Source organism: Gorilla gorilla, chromosome X, assembly GCF_029281585.2.
Source record: "Gorilla gorilla gorilla isolate KB3781 chromosome X, NHGRI_mGorGor1-v2.1_pri, whole genome shotgun sequence".
In the NCBI taxonomy this organism is placed as follows: Eukaryota; Metazoa; Chordata; class Mammalia; order Primates; family Hominidae; genus Gorilla; species Gorilla gorilla.
The window spans coordinates 135151779-135167715 of record NC_073247.2 but is presented as its reverse complement, the minus strand read 5'-3'; positions in this window follow the sequence as shown (position 1 = coordinate 135167715).

Sequence of the window (15937 nt, the reverse complement as noted above, 5' to 3'; positions counted from 1 at the left end):
TCAGCTACTTCTGGATGGTGTAGTATGCAATATGATCGATGTATCCCATGGTCATAGGCTCATTCTCATAACTCCTTTGCTGTAACATGGGTCTCCTAGTTGAATGCCATGCTGTGTGGAATTCCATAGTTGTGGATCATGCATTTCATAAGCTCCCAGGTTCTGGGTGAGGTTCTACAGGCAGGAAAAGTAAACCCATACCCAGAATAGGTATCTAGCCCTGTGAGGATGAACTGCTGGCCCTTCCAGGATAGATGCAGCCCACTGTAGTAAACTTGCTACCAAGTGGCTGATTGTTCTCCTTGGGGAATTGTGTCATATGAGGACTTCAGCACTGGTTACTGTTACTGGCATTTTAGACATTTAAAACTACCTAGAACACCCTAAGTGAGTGGAAGTTCATATACTTTGGGCCCATGCATAGCCCCTGTCCCTACCACCATGCTACTTCTTTCATAACCTGTTTTGCCAGTGTTGGGGTGAGTGATGAAGAAGGCTGGTTAGCATCAACTGGCCAACCATTTAGACTATTTGATGTTTAGTCCCTCTTTCATGGTAGATCTCCTCTGATGGACATTAACATTTTACACAAAGATTGTCACAATTTGTGTCCACTTCTATATGTCAATCAACATGCCAATAATCCTAGAAGCTGTTTACTCCAATTTTCCAATCTTTCTCTTTCCGGGCCCTGACCCAGCCATTCATCACTGGCTATAAGTCTGTATTTATTCTAACCTTGGACCATGTCTCCACTCATACAAAATAGATGATCAGGTGCACCTCCTATAGTTCTGCCCACTGGGTACATTTTTCCCTCTTTACTGTCTTTCTTTTTCTTGAGTCTACACTGGGAAGAACACTGTCTTTCAAGGCTGCTCCTGAGTGAGGCTGTAATGCAGCCACTTTTCATTTTTGGCTTGCACCCATACCCCAAGCTAACCCATCCACACACCAAATTCGGAAGTTTTCTTTCTCTTCCAGGTGGTCATATGGGACCCTGCAATATGATCATCAGTGTGAGTTGAGGGAAGGGCACTAGAACAGCTATAGTGGGTGATATGGCAGTCGGGGCTACATTCTCATGCAGTTTGCCTGTCTTCTGGTTCAGCTTGCACTAGGTTCTGGATGTACCATTTCCACATTTATTGTGATTGCTGCTAGGCCTACTTGATGTTAAGACTTGGTGGGTCTAACAGGACACAGCTCATAGTGGGCATTTCTAAATGCATGATCATTATCATTATTTTGTGGTTAACTGTTCTGTCTCTATCAGGGACTAATAGCTTGCCAGGAGCTATTTTTCAAGCGATATGTATGTTCTTTGGCATGGCCTTGCCCTAAAACTCCAGGGGCAACTCAAAGTGCACTTTGATTCTCCCACATCTCTCCCATAAATTCCACCTTGCATATTTTTTTCAACACCGGAATCTCCAAGAACATAGGGTCTGCCAGATGTATGGCCCAAGTAGCAAGGTTGCTTGCACTATAGGTTTGGTCTACTGCAGATCCCTTTCCTGCTCTGGGCCCCACTCAAAACTGGTAGCCTTCTGCTTTACCCACTATATGGGCCAGAGCAATATTCCTAGGTATGAAATGTGTTGCCTCTAGAACCCAAAGAGACCCATCAGGCATTGTGTTTATTTCTTTATAGTAGGGTCTACAAGTTTGGCCATTTGTCTTTTACTTAGGAGGAGATATTCCTGCATGCCCTTGATAATAGACTTCCTAACAGCTATACTGAAGTATCAGGTCCCTGAATCTTTAAAGGGTTTATATTCTACCTTCTGGAGCATGTGTCTTACCAAGGCCTCCTTGGTATGTTAGTCTTATCTTGCTCATCCTGCTGGATCAGCATAATGGTGTCAATCAATGTAAGGGATCAATGTAGTATTCTGAGGGATATCCACATCTCTTTGGATTTCATTATGACAGAGGGTGTAAGAGTTAACATTTCCACGTCTCTTTGGATTCCATTATGACAGAGGTGTAAGAATTAACATAGTACTGAGGCAAAAGTATAAATATTTGTTGTCTCTTCCATATGAATGCTCAATATTTCTGATCTTGGTTCCTGACTGGGATAGGAAAGAAGGCATTTACCAAACCAACAGCTGTATATCATGTACATGAAACCATGGGGCTATGTTGTGATTGAGTTTGCACTAGTCAACAGTCATTTTCCAAGATCTATCTAGTTTCTTCAGGGGTCAGATTTTTTTTGATACCTACCTCAACCATATTTTGCTTTGGTAGAATTTCTTACAAAAATATATTATGGCTGCCATGAGAATGGCCTGGAAGACCTTCAACCATGACAGCATAACTGACCAATGGCCCCAGCTGCTGGGCTCTGAAATCCATCACTGTGTTTGCAGTGAAGCCATGTACCAATGACTGGGCACGGCAGAGATACTAAGACAGGCTCATTCCTGCCCTGTGTCAGCTGATGTTGAAGGGCCAGATTTTTCAATTAAAGAGGCTATTATAGGAATTGCCTCCCTTGTGTTATTTGTGTATTTATTTAGCTACATCCTATTCTTTCTTTTTTATTTTTTAATTTTTGTGGGTACATAGTAGGTATATATATATATATATATATATATATATACACACACACATATACATACACACACACACACACACATACATATATATGGGTTGCATGAGATATTTTGATACATGCATAATAATCACATCAGGGTAAATGAGGTGTTATCACCTCAAGCATTTATCTTTTCTTTGTGTTACAAACAACCCAATTATACTCTTTTAGTTATTTTATTTTTTACAGGCATACAATTTGTAATAATCACATCGGGGTAAATGGGGTATCCATCACCTCAAGCATTTATGATTTTGTTGTGTTACAAACAATTCAGTTATACTCTTTTAGCTATTTTACTTTATTTTTCTTTATTTTTGTTTTTTTATTTTCATTTTTATTTTATTATACTTTAAGTTCTAGGGTACATGTGCACAATGTGCAGGTTTGTTACATATGTATACATGTGCCATGTTGGTGTGCTGCGCCCATTAATTCGTCATTTACATTAGGTATATCTCCTAATGCTATCCCTCCCCCCTCCCCCCACCCCACGACAGGCCCCAGTGTGTGATGTTCCCCATCCTGTGTCCAAGTGTTCTCATTGGTCAATTCCCACCTACGAGTGAGAACATGTGGTGTTTGGTTTTCTGTCCTTGCGATAGTTTGCTCAGAATGATGGTTTCCAGCTTCATCCATGTCCCTACAAAGGAAATGAACTCATCCTTTTTTATGGCTGCATAGTATTCTGTGGTGTATATGTGCCACATTTTCTTAATCCAGTCTATCACTGATGGACATTTGGGTTGGTTCCAAGTCTTTGCTATTGTGAATAGTGTCGCAATAAACATATGTGTGCATGTGTCTTCATAGCAGCATGATTTATAATCCTTTGGGTATATAACCAGTAATGGGATGGCTGGGCCAAATAGTATTTCTAGTTCTAGGTCCTTGAGGAATCACCACACTGTCTTCCACAATGGCTGAACTAGTTTACAGTCCCACCAACAGTGTAAAAGTGTTCCTATTTCTCCACATCCTCTCCAGCACCTGTTGTTTCCTGACTTTTTAATGATCGCCATTCTAACTGGTGTGAGATGGTATCTCATTGTGGTTTTTCATGTGTCTGTTGGTTGTATAAATGTCTTCTCAAGTGTCTGTTCATATCCTTGGCCCACTTTTTGATGGGGTTGTTTGATTTTTTCCTGTAAATTTGTTTAAGTTCTTTGTAGATTCTGGATATTACCCCTTTGTCAGATGGGTAGGTAGAGTGTAAAAATTTTCTCCCATTCTGTAGGTTGCTTGTTCACTCTGATGGTAGTTTCTTTTGCTGCACAGAAGCTCTTTAGTTTAATTAGATCCCATTTGTCAATTTTGGCTTTTGTTGCCATTGCTTTTGGTGTTTTGGACATGAAGTCCTTGCCCACACCTATGTCCTGAATGGTAATGCCTAGGTTTTCTTCTAGGGTTTTTATGGTTTTAGGTCTAACATTTAAGTTTTTAATCCATCTTGAATTAATTTTTGTATAAGGTATAAGGAAGGGATCCGGTTTCAGCTTTCTACATATGGCTAGCCAGTTTTTGCAGCACCATTTATTAAATAGGGAATCCTTTCCCCATTTCTTGTTTTTGTCAGGTTTGTCAAAGATCAGATGGTTGTAGGTGTGTGGTACTATTTCTGAAGCCTCTGTTCTGTTCCATTGTTCTGTATCTCTGTTTTGGTACCAGTACCATGCTGTTTTGGTTACTGTAGCCTTGTAGTATAGTTTGAAGTCAGGTAGCATGATGCCGCCAGCTTTGTTCTTTTGGCTTAGGATTGTCTTGGCAATGTGGGCTCTTTTTTGGTTCCATATGAACTTTAAAGTAGTTTTTTCCAATTCTGTGAAGAAAGTCATTGGTAGCTTGATGGGAATGGCATTGAATCTATAAATTACCTTGGGGAGTATGGCCATTTTCACGATATTGATTCTTCCTATCCATGAGCTATTTTACTTTATTTTTCACAGGCATACAATATGTAATAACCACATCAGGGTAAATGGGATATCCATCACCTAAAGCATTTATCCTTAATGTTGCAAATGATCAAATTATGCTTTTTAAGTTATTTTATAATGTACAACTAAATTATTATTGAATATAATCACCCTGTTTTGCCACCAACACTCTTATTTGTTCTTCCTGACTATTTTTTTTGTGTACATTAACCATCTCCATTTCCACCGCCCAAACCCCACTACCCTTCTCAGCATCTGGTGACCGTTATTTTACTCTGTATCTCCATGAGTTCAATATAGCTCCATGAGTTCAATTGTTTTGATTTTTAGCTCCCACTGGGAACAGTGATGTTTGTCTTTCTGTGCCTGGCTTATTTCACTTAACATAATGACCTCTAGTTCCATCCATGTTATTGCAAATGACAGGATCACATTCTTTTTTATGGCTGAATAGTACTCCATTGTGTATATGTACCACATTTTCTTTATCCATTCATCTGTTGATGGACACTTATGTTGCTTCCAAATCTTAGCTATTGTAAACAGTGCTGCAACAAATATAGGAGTGTAGACACCTCTTTGATATACTGATTTCCTTTCTTTTGGGTATATACCCAGCAGTGGGATTGCTGGATTACATGGTAGCTCTATTTTTAGTTTTCTGAGGAACCTCTAAACTGTTGTCTATAGTGATTGTACTAATTTACATTCCCACCACCAGTGTATAAGTGTTCCCTTTTCAGCAATTCCTAACCAGCATTTGTTATTACCTGTCTTTTGGATATAAGCCATTTTAAGTGGGGTGAGATGGTATTTCATTGTAGTTTTGATTTGCATTTCTCTGATGATTAGTGTTGTTGAGCATTTTTTCATATATCTGTTGGCCATTTGTATGCCTTCTTTTGAGAAATTTCTATTCAGGTCTTTTGTCCATATTTTAATTAGAGTATTAGTTTTTTTTTTGTTATTGGATCAAGTGCTTTATATATTCTTGTTATTAATCCCTTGTCAGATGGGTAGTTTGGAAATATTTTCTCCCATCCTGTGGGTTGCCTTTTCACTTTGTTGATTTTCGTTTTCTGTGCAGAAGCTTTTTAATTTTAAGTGCTCTCCTTTATCCATTTTTGCTTTGGTTGCCTGTGGCTCTGCTGCATTGTTCAAGTCTTTGCCCAGACCAATATCTTGGTGAGTTTCCCCAATGTTTTCTTGTAGTAATTTTATAGTCAGAGGTCTTAGATTCAAGTCTTTAATCCATTTTGATTTGATTTTTGTATTTGGTGAGAGGTAGGGGTCTAGTTTCATTCTTCTGCACATGGATGCCCGAGAGTCAGGGACTAGAGTAAAGAACCTTAGAAGTCTACCTGGTATTCTATTGTATTGTGGCTGAGCTGGAACTTGAACCACAAGACACAGCCCTTCTCAGTCTTCCCTTCCATTACCAAACGCAGAGGAGCCTTACCTCATGGTCACTGCCACCTCAGGACCATGGGGAATGCTGCCAGGCTACCACCGATGTTCCCTTAAAGCTCAAGGCTCTTCAGTCAGATTGTGGTGACTGCTGCCTGTACTGAGAGTCACCCTTCGGGGAACTGGGCTCCCTTCTGCCTAGGGCAGGTCCAGAAATGCCACCTAAGAGCCATGTCTTGGAATGGGGGACCCTAAGGGCCCATTAGGTTCTCCATCACAGTGTCTGAGCTGGTATCTAAGCTGCAAGACAAAGTTCCCTTACTCTTCTTTCCTTTTTTCTCAAGCAGGGGTCGGTCTCCATAGCCACCACTGCTAGGAATGTGTTGGGTCACAACTGAAGCCAGCACATCTCTGAGGCTCATTCAAGGCCCTTGACATATTACCTGGTGTCACTGCTGATTATTCAGGGCGCAAGGACTCTTTAGTCAGCAGATCATGCATGCTACCAGAGCTGGGTCCTTTACTTCAAGACAGAGGACTCCCTTCTTGGCCAGGGCGTGCCTAGAAATGTCTGGGAGCTAGGGCCTGGACTGGGGGCCTCAGGACTCTGCCTAGTGCCCTATCCTACTGTGGCTGAGCTGGTATCCAAGTTGTAAGACAAAGTCCTCTTTGCTCTTCCTTCTCCTGTCATCAAGCAGAGGGAAGGAGTCTCTTCTGGAGCTGTGACTTTGCTGTTGAGGGTTGTGGGAGGGATGGCACAAGTACTTCTTTGGCTACCCCAGCTGGTGTCTCATTAATTTGTATACACCCAAAATCCACTGGCTCTGACCCCAGCACGGAACCAGGACTTGTCTAGGAATTGCAGTCTTTGTGGCCTAGGCTGCCTTTCCAGTTTATTTAGGACCCCAGAGCACTTTGACCTGCTGTAGTGAGGCTAGCTGGAACTCAGGTTCTGATTTCTGGGTTGGGCAATTCCCCTCTGGATAGGGCTAGTCTAAATGCTCCATCTGTGGGTGGGCACTGGTTGAATTCTACCTGATGTTGCTTTCTGCTGTGATAGGCAGCACTGAGTTCCAGTGAAAAGTCCCCAAATCACTGTGCTCTCCCTCCCCCAAGGGCACAGATTCTTTCTCCGTGCTACCTGGCTGCTACCTGGGGATTGGGGAGGGGTAGCATCAGCAATTCAAGACTGTCTTTCCTACCCTCTTTAGTGCCTCTTTCTGTGATATGAAGTTAAAACCAGGTACTTTGATCACTCACCTGATTTTTGGTTATTATGAAGGTGCTTTATTGTGTGGATAGTTGTTCAAGTTGGTGTTTTTGTAGGGGAGGACAATTGGTAAAGGCTTCTATTTGGCCATCTTGCTCTCCCTTGCATTGTTTAAATCTTTGCAAGGGGCAAAAATTTCCATAATCCTCCTTCAGATTTGATACTGGTTTTGGTTTATTATCTTAGTCTCTTGCAGGAGGAGGAGGAGCAGCTTCAGAAATTCCTATTTAACCTTAATTATGGCCAAGGACCTGATGTGGGGGCTACTTCAACTGCCAAATATGTCCATTCCAACTATACATTCAGGGACCAGGAAAATGACCATCATGTGAGTCAGCAGATACAGTGGCTCCATTGTAAGTGATGCTTTGGCTAGGATTTTTTTATTACTTGACACCCAGATGACCCCCCTTTAACAAGCGGACATGATGATGCTTCATGTCTGCAAGTATCAGTGTCCACTCAGACCCCAGGTCTAATATCTGGATATGCCTCTTTTTCTAGTGTACAGTAAATGTACCTTATGTACAATAAATGTACAGTAAATTTGCCAAGTAGATGGCTGTGGGGTCCTTTTGGTAAGGACTGGGGGAAAGACTTGTAATGCAGGGCTCTTCCCACTGGAGGCCATCTCTCTAATAGGTGTGTTCTGGGATGGAAAATTAGCTCAGGTCTGGAAACTAAACTAGAAATTATGGCGTTTTAATTGGGGAGACTGACCTAGTTCCTGCTCATTTATGCTTACTCTTTTAAAAAATTATATATGTTAAGCAATACCCTTTTGGCTGCTATCTATTTTGCCTTTAGGGATGCAGTGTTCTATTAACCATCTCTACATATCAGGCCCACTTGGTTGCCAATCTAATTGTGTATGTTATTATAATAATTACAGACCCCTGGGCTTCTGGTGGTGGAGTGCTGTCACTTGGTCTCTATTGCCAGGGTTGGGAGGTTTGGCAATCATTTCCATTTCTATCAACAAATCAAGGAATCACATCTCTTATTATCTGCTTTGGCCTGCAGAGGAGAGCCACCACTGAACTTCTTGGTGATCCTGCTGCCCCTTTCACCAGTATTCCTGATGGGCTAGGTGAATGATGTGTCTTCTGGGTTCTCCTATGTGACATAATCCTCCAGTGGATCTTCTGGCTTCATATCCACTCCAACATGCCCGCTTCTCCCAGCCTTTTAATTTCTTTCTCTGGCATGTGCCACAGCAATTCAGGAATTTTAACGTCTCTCAGTATGGGCTGTTTTTTTTTCCAGGCTTATAGGAGCCACCTTAGCAGCAAGTTACACTAACTTCTGGTGTCTCTGTTAGGGTGTTAAGTCTTGTATTCTAAGAGAGTGGCCCCAAACCAACAAACTCTCACTTATCCGGTCTTACAAGAAAGCTCTCCTTGGTCAAGCACCTTCAGAACATAGTCCCATGGGACCTCCCTTGATTCCTCTCAGTACCTGCCGGCAGTTCCTTTGGGATATAGTCCTTTTCCTCCCCAGTCAGGTCCAGCTTGATTGTGGAAATGTTTTGCTGCTTATAGGCCTGCTGCTTTGTGGTGGAAAGATCTATGTAGTGTCTTCTTATACAGAAGAAGTACTAGCTCTTATTGGGCAAGCATGAGGCACTTCTACAGGCTCAGAAGCTTTTGAGAGGGCTGGGGAGTCAAAATCTTCAGGAGCATCCACTTAGATGTCCCCATCCCCTGTGTCAGGGTCCTAAGTTTTCACAACTAGGACCTCGACTTTGGCATAACATATCTGCCTCAGTTGAGCATCCAGCTATCCTTGAAGTTCAGCCACTCTAATGATCAAATCCTGGGTTTTGTCTTCAACTTTTTATGCTCACCCATTGCATGAAATTAGGTCTTCTTTGTAAGCTACTAAAGAGATTTTGTGTTCGCACATTTAGTTTTTAGTTGTTATTTCCCTTCAGCAGGGCATCAATGTAACTAAATAAAAGTATAAGATTCCATTTTCTTTATACTTATATTTCTCGCATACATTTGAAATGCTTGAGTCATTCCATGAGCTAATGAATTCTCCTTACTGGTGTGTTCTCCTGAAACACCACAGGAGAAATATTTAGACATTGGGACTCTGTCTTGTGTCAGGGGCTCTCTGTGCATAACTTTCCACCAGGAATGGGGTCCTTAATGCCAGACAGGTGCTGATGAATCCAATATCCACACAGCATCTTATGGCTTCCTTTCTTGGGCCACTTCTGGCACCAAAAGTTACAGGTTGGCTTCTCAAGGAAGCAGATTCAGAGGAATTAGGAGTGCAAAAATTTATTAGGGAATAACACCTGTGAAGAAATAGAGACAAAGAAGGATTGAGGAGGGGGAGCCATCAGAAGATATGCAGTGGGTGGTGCTCTTCCTGGTTGTGTCTTGACAAAGTCTCTGCCAGCCCGAGGGGGCTCTCTGGAGCAAAGATTGCTCATTAGAGAAGTCCCATGTTGGGTGGGAATAGCTAGGCTTTTGTACCACTGCTTTGCTTGGTCATTCACTGGGGATCACCCCCAGGGAGTGTGACCTTGCTTATCACCACTTTGCTCAGTCATTAGTTGCTAGATGTCCCAAGAAGAGTATGATCCATATTCTAAATCCCTGGCAGATTCTGAAGATGCTAACAGCTGTCAGCCAACTACACTCCTTATAGCTGGGCAGTAAATCATTGATTGAAGGGGAATATGAGGGATGGATCACTATGACTTCGACATTGACTGAACTTAATACCACTGTGTATGAGCTAAATCTATTCGTTTAGACTACAATTTCTATTTCTCCTCCACTATCCAGTGGGTAAGCCTCACAAAGGAGATTAGATTTGCATGCCTGAGTGTCCTATGAATCAATTTAGGACCTAGCTGCGGTGCAGTAGCTTGGCATTGGCCAGGGAGGGCATCCATAGTGGTGGTGCAAGAGATACTCCACATCCAAGGGAATCTGAAGGTTAGGCTGCCTGGCTGGTGGGAGATAAGGTAGGGCTTCTTTTGGGAGAAGAGAGACCTGGAAAAGATGACCAGTTATGGACAACTGCTTTTGCTGACCGATTGATTATGTGGAAGGTGGGCCTTTTTGGACAGAAAGTCTGGGAGATTTTGCATTTTGTATCATATAAGGTGGCACCTCTTCTCTGTCAACACTACTTCCTAAGTTATGCCTGTTTTTTTCCCCACTTCCACATTTCATTCATTTGCCCATCAAACCTTTACAACTCTGTTCCAGCTATGTAGATGACTACAAGAGCCTCTTCCCATGGTCTCAGTGCATGACCCAGTAGGGAAAATAATATTTCATTACAGCACAATGAGGTAGGTAAGTACTACTGTGATGGGAGCAAAAAGGAAAGGTCCCTAACACAGTTAGACAAGGCTTCCCAGAGGAAACAATGCTAAGTTAGTCTTAAAGACAGAGTACAAGCTAGTCAGGCATAAAAGCAAATAGAGAAGCATGTGCAAAAACATGAAAACGTGAAAAGACATGGCAAGGCCAGGAATTTTAAATAGTTGTATATGGAGGAGAACCAAGATGGCCAACAAGACACAACCAGGAAGAATATCACCCACTGAGAGATGAGACCATCAAGAAGACTAGCACACTCTGAGTGAATCTTCAGAAGGAAGACGTTGAGAGTGGACAGAGGGAGGACACCTACCCTGGGCTGAAGGGGGAGGAAGCTGGGAACCCTGCACAGGGCTGCCAAACATCAGGGCTCATTCCTGGCCCCCAGTGGCTCCTGGGGAAAGGATGAGTTAAATAGGTGAGAAGTGGCCCACTGTCATAAAGGACCATTGGAATCTTAGCTGCAGGAGACCCAAGACCCCAACAGATATTTAAGCTGACAGGGATAGGTACTTGGAGATGTGGCAGGGACAGGACTCCAGACTGTGTGGAGCCCCGAGGGTTTGGTTTGAGAATGGCTGCAATGGAACATGGCCAGGGATGCCCATCCCCTGAGGCTTGCCACGGTCCTCTAGGTGGCTTTGGCCTTTGTTGACTGTTGGACCTGGACAGAACAGGGCTATCTTGATTGTGGAATGGGCAAGTCTGATCTGAACACCCTCCTGTCTGCTGCCATCTCCCAGCATCCCTGCATGGCCACACCTGTTTGCAGCGAAGCCTCAGATGCCAAACTGGTGCACTTCCTGGTGGCTGCTGCCATAGCTCCTTCACTGGCAGTCCCAGCTAACCATCAGAGAGTTTGAGCAGATGGGCCCCTGCCAACGTGCATCAACCCACAGCCTCCCTTCATTGCTTTGCCAGCACACACTTGCTTGCAGCCTACCCCCACTGCTTTGCCAGCTTGTGTGCATATGGACCTTGCTACTCACTCCATTGCCACCAGTGCCCATGGACTTTGCCACCACTGCCTCACCACCACTGGTGTGAGCATGTGCATGCAGACCTCACTGTCCTGCCACCTGTGCACATGCACACACATGAACCCTGCCGCACTGCTGCCCCATTGCTGACCCATGGTGGGTCCTGCCACACTGCTGCCCTATCGCCACTGGCATGCATGTAGACTCTGCTGCACCACCACCGGCAGTGCACCTGTGCACATGGATCCCACCATGCGGCTGCTGCCAGTGCATACAAGTGGACCCCATTGTGCTGCTGCTGCCAGTGCTCACATGCGTGGACCCTGCCACATCGCCACTGCTGATGCAAGTGCATGCATGCAGTCCCCACCACCCTGCCACTACTGGAGCATGTGCATGCATGTAGATCTCACTGCGCTACTGCCCTGCTGCCACCAGCACATGCACATAGACCCCCTGCCACAGCCCCAATGAAATGCTTTTGCCAGCATCCTCCTCCCCTATTGGAGTGTTGTTAGTGGAATGGAAACACCTCAGCCCCTCCAGCACAGTAGATGCTCAACTCGAGGGTCCAGAGAACAAAGCCATGGCCCTGGTCCTAGTCCCCCACTGTTACAGCATGCAGCCCAGGGGTGCTGAGCTGAGCCTTGGCCACTTGAAATTATCCAGAAATGAAGCCAGTCAACTGAAACCAACTTATACCACAGTCAAACCCTCAAGGACATCAAAGAATATAAAAGGAAAAGCTCCATTAAAAGGACAGCAAATTCAAAGATTAAAGGAATATCAGCCCTTACAATTGAGAAAGAACCAGTGCAAGAACTCTGGCAACCCCAAAAACCAGAGTGTCTTATTACCTTTCAGTGACCACACTAACTCCCCAGCAATGGTTCTGAACCAGCCTGAAATGGCTGAAATGACAGACATAGAATTCAGAATCTGGATAGTAATGAAGATCATCAAGATTCAGGAGAAAATTGAAACCCAATCCAAAGAATTTAATGAATCCAATAAAATGATACTAGAGATGGAAGATGAAATAGCCGTTTTGAAAAAGAACCACGCTAATCTGATAGAGCTGAAAAACTCACCACAAGAATTTCATAATACAATCAGAAGTACAAACAGTAACATGGACCAAGCTGAGGAAAGAATCTCAGGAAGAAATTGAAACGCTGAACAGATGAATAACGAGTTCTTAAATTGAATCAGTAATAAAAAGCCTGCCAAGCAGAAAAAGCCCTGGTCCAGACAGATTCACAGCTGAATTCTACCAGGTGTATAATGAAGAGCTGGTACCATTTCTACCCACAGCCAACATCATACTGCAGAGGCAAAAGATGGAAGTATTCCCCTTGAGAACTGGAATAAGACAAGGATGCCCAGTTTCACCACTCTTATTCAACATAGTACTGGAAGTCCTAGCCAGAGCATTCAGGCAAGAGAAAGAAATAAAAGGCATCCAAATAGGTAGAGAAGTCAAACTATCATCTCTTTTCACAGAAAATATGATTTCATACATAGAAAACTTCATAGTATCTGCCCCAAACCTCCTAGATCTGATAAACAACTTCAGCAAAGTTTCAAGATACAAAAAATCAACGTACAAAAATCAGTAGCATTTCTATACACCAACATCTGAGCTGAGAGCCAAATCAAGAACGCAGACTCATTCACAATTGCCACAAGAAGAATAAAATGCCTAGGAATACAACTAACCAGGGAGGTAATAAGAATTACAGAACACTGCTCAAATAAATCAGAGATGATACAAAAAAAATGGAAAAAAGGCCAGGCGCGGTGGCTCACGCCTGTAATCCCAGCACTTTTGGAGGCTGAGGCAGGTAGATCTTGAGGTCAGGAGATCCAGACCATCCTGGCTAACACGGTGAAACCTCATCTCTACCAAAAAGCAAAAAATTAGCTGGGTGTGGTGGCGGGCACCTGTAGTCCCAGCTAGTCAGGAGACTGAGGCAGGAGAGTCGCTTGAACCCGGGAGGCGGAGGTTGCAGTGAGCCGAGATCGCACCACTGCACTCCAGCCTGGGTGGCAGAGCGAGACTCCATCTCAAAAAATAAAAAAATAAAAAAAAGGAAAAAATTCCATGAATTGGAAGAATCAATATTATTAAAAGGCCATACTGTCCAAAGCAATTTGCAGATTCAATGCTACTCCTATCAAACTACCAACCACATTTTCCACAGAATTAGAAAAAAACTATTCTAAAATTCATATGGAACAACAACAACAACAAAAAGCTCGAATAGACAAAGCAATCCTAAGCAAAAGAACAAAGCTGGAGGCATCACATTATCTGACTTCAAACTCTACTACAAGGCTACAGTAACCAAAACATCATGATACTGGTAAGAAAGCAGACTCACAGACCAATGGAACAGGTTAGGGAACTCACAAACAAAGCCACACACCTATAACCATCTAATCTTCAACAAAGTTGACAATAACAAACAATGGTGAAAGGACTGCCTATTCAAAAAATTATGCTGGCATAACTTGGTAGCCCCATGCAGAAGGTAAAAACTGGACCCCTTCCTTTCACCACATACGAAAATCAACCCAAGATGGATTAAATATTTAAAGGTAAAACTTAAAACTATAAAAACCCTAGGAGAAACCTAGGAAATACCATGTTGGACATAGGCCATGGCAAAGATTTCATGACAGTGTCTCCAAAAGCAATTGCAACAAAAGCAAAAATTGACAAATGGGACCTAATTAAACTAAAGACCTTCTGCACAACAAAATAAACTATCAATAACATAGACAACCTACAGAATGGGAGAAAATATTCACAAACTGTGCATCAAACAAAGATGTAATATCTAGAACCTACAAAGAACTTAAAGAGTTCAATAAGCAAAAAACAACTCCATTAAAAAATGAGCAAAAGACAAGAACAGACACTTCTCCAAAGAAGACATACATGTGGCTCACAAGCATATGATAAAAGCTCAACATCACTGATAATTAGAGAAATGCAAATAAAAACTACAATAAGATACCATCTCACACCAGTCAGAATGGCTATTATTAAAAAGTCAAAAAATAACAGATGCTGGTGAGGTTGCAGGAAAAAAGGAACTCTTATACACTGCAGATGGGAAAGTAAATTGGTACAGCCACTGTGGAAAGCAGTTTGCAGAATTTAAAGTGGAACTACCATTTGACCCAGCAATTCCATTTTTGGGCATCTACCCAAAGGAATATAAACTGTTCTACCATAAAGACACATGCACGTGTATGTTCATTGCAGCACTATTTACAATAGCAAAGACATGGTATCAACCTAAATCCTTATCAATGGTGTTACATATACACCATGGAATACTATGGTGTTATAAAAAATAATGAGACCATGTCCTTTACAGCAATATGGATGGAGCTGGATGCCGTTATACTAAACAAATTAATGCAGGAATAGAAAACCAAATACCATATGTTCTCACTTGTGAAGGGAGCTAAACATTGAGTACACATAGACACAAAGAAGGGAACAATAGACACTGGGTCCTACTTGAGGGTGGAGGGTGGGAGGAGGATCAGGGTCAAAAAACTATGACTTACTATGCTTATTATGTGGGTGACAAAAGAATCTGTACACCAAACCCTTAATGTTAAAAATGACATGCAATTTAACTACATAGAAAAACCGCACATGTACTCCCTGAACCTAAAATGAGTTTGAAACAAAAAATAAAAATAAAAAGTTGCATGTGACTAGGTCTTAGTGAATAGCAACAAGGGTGAAGAAATTGGAGGTGGCAGATTATAAGCAACTTTTATGGTAAAATAAAGAGCTGGTGGCTCATGCCTGTAATCCTAACAATTTGAGAGGCCAAAGCAGGAGGATTGCTTGAGGCTAAGAGTTCAAGACCAGCCTGGGGAATATAGTATGACTTAGTTTTTAACTAAAAAAGTTAAAAAAAAATTAGCCAGGCATGGTCCTTGTTACTCAGGAGGCTGAGGTAGGAGGATCGCTTGGGCCCAGGAGTTCAAGGCTACAGTGAGCTATGATGATGCCTTTGCACTCCACCCTGGGCAACAGAGAAAAACCCTGTCTCTCTAAAACCAAAATTAAACACATAAATAATAATAAAAAAGAGCTTACTCTTGTGCCAAAGAGCAATAGGGACCCACTGATGCTGAGGAGTGATGAGATCAGGAAAAGTCACTCTGGTTGCAGTGTGGAGCATGAATTGGAGGGACAAAAACCTGGAAACAAGAGGGACAGCTAAGAGGATATTATATTAGGCCACATAGAAACTGTTATAAGTTCAAACTAAGGTAGGGACTTATATAAGTAGATGGATTTCAGAGATATCAGAGAGATTGAATCATTGGAACTTGATTCAAGATAAGAATGAGGGAGG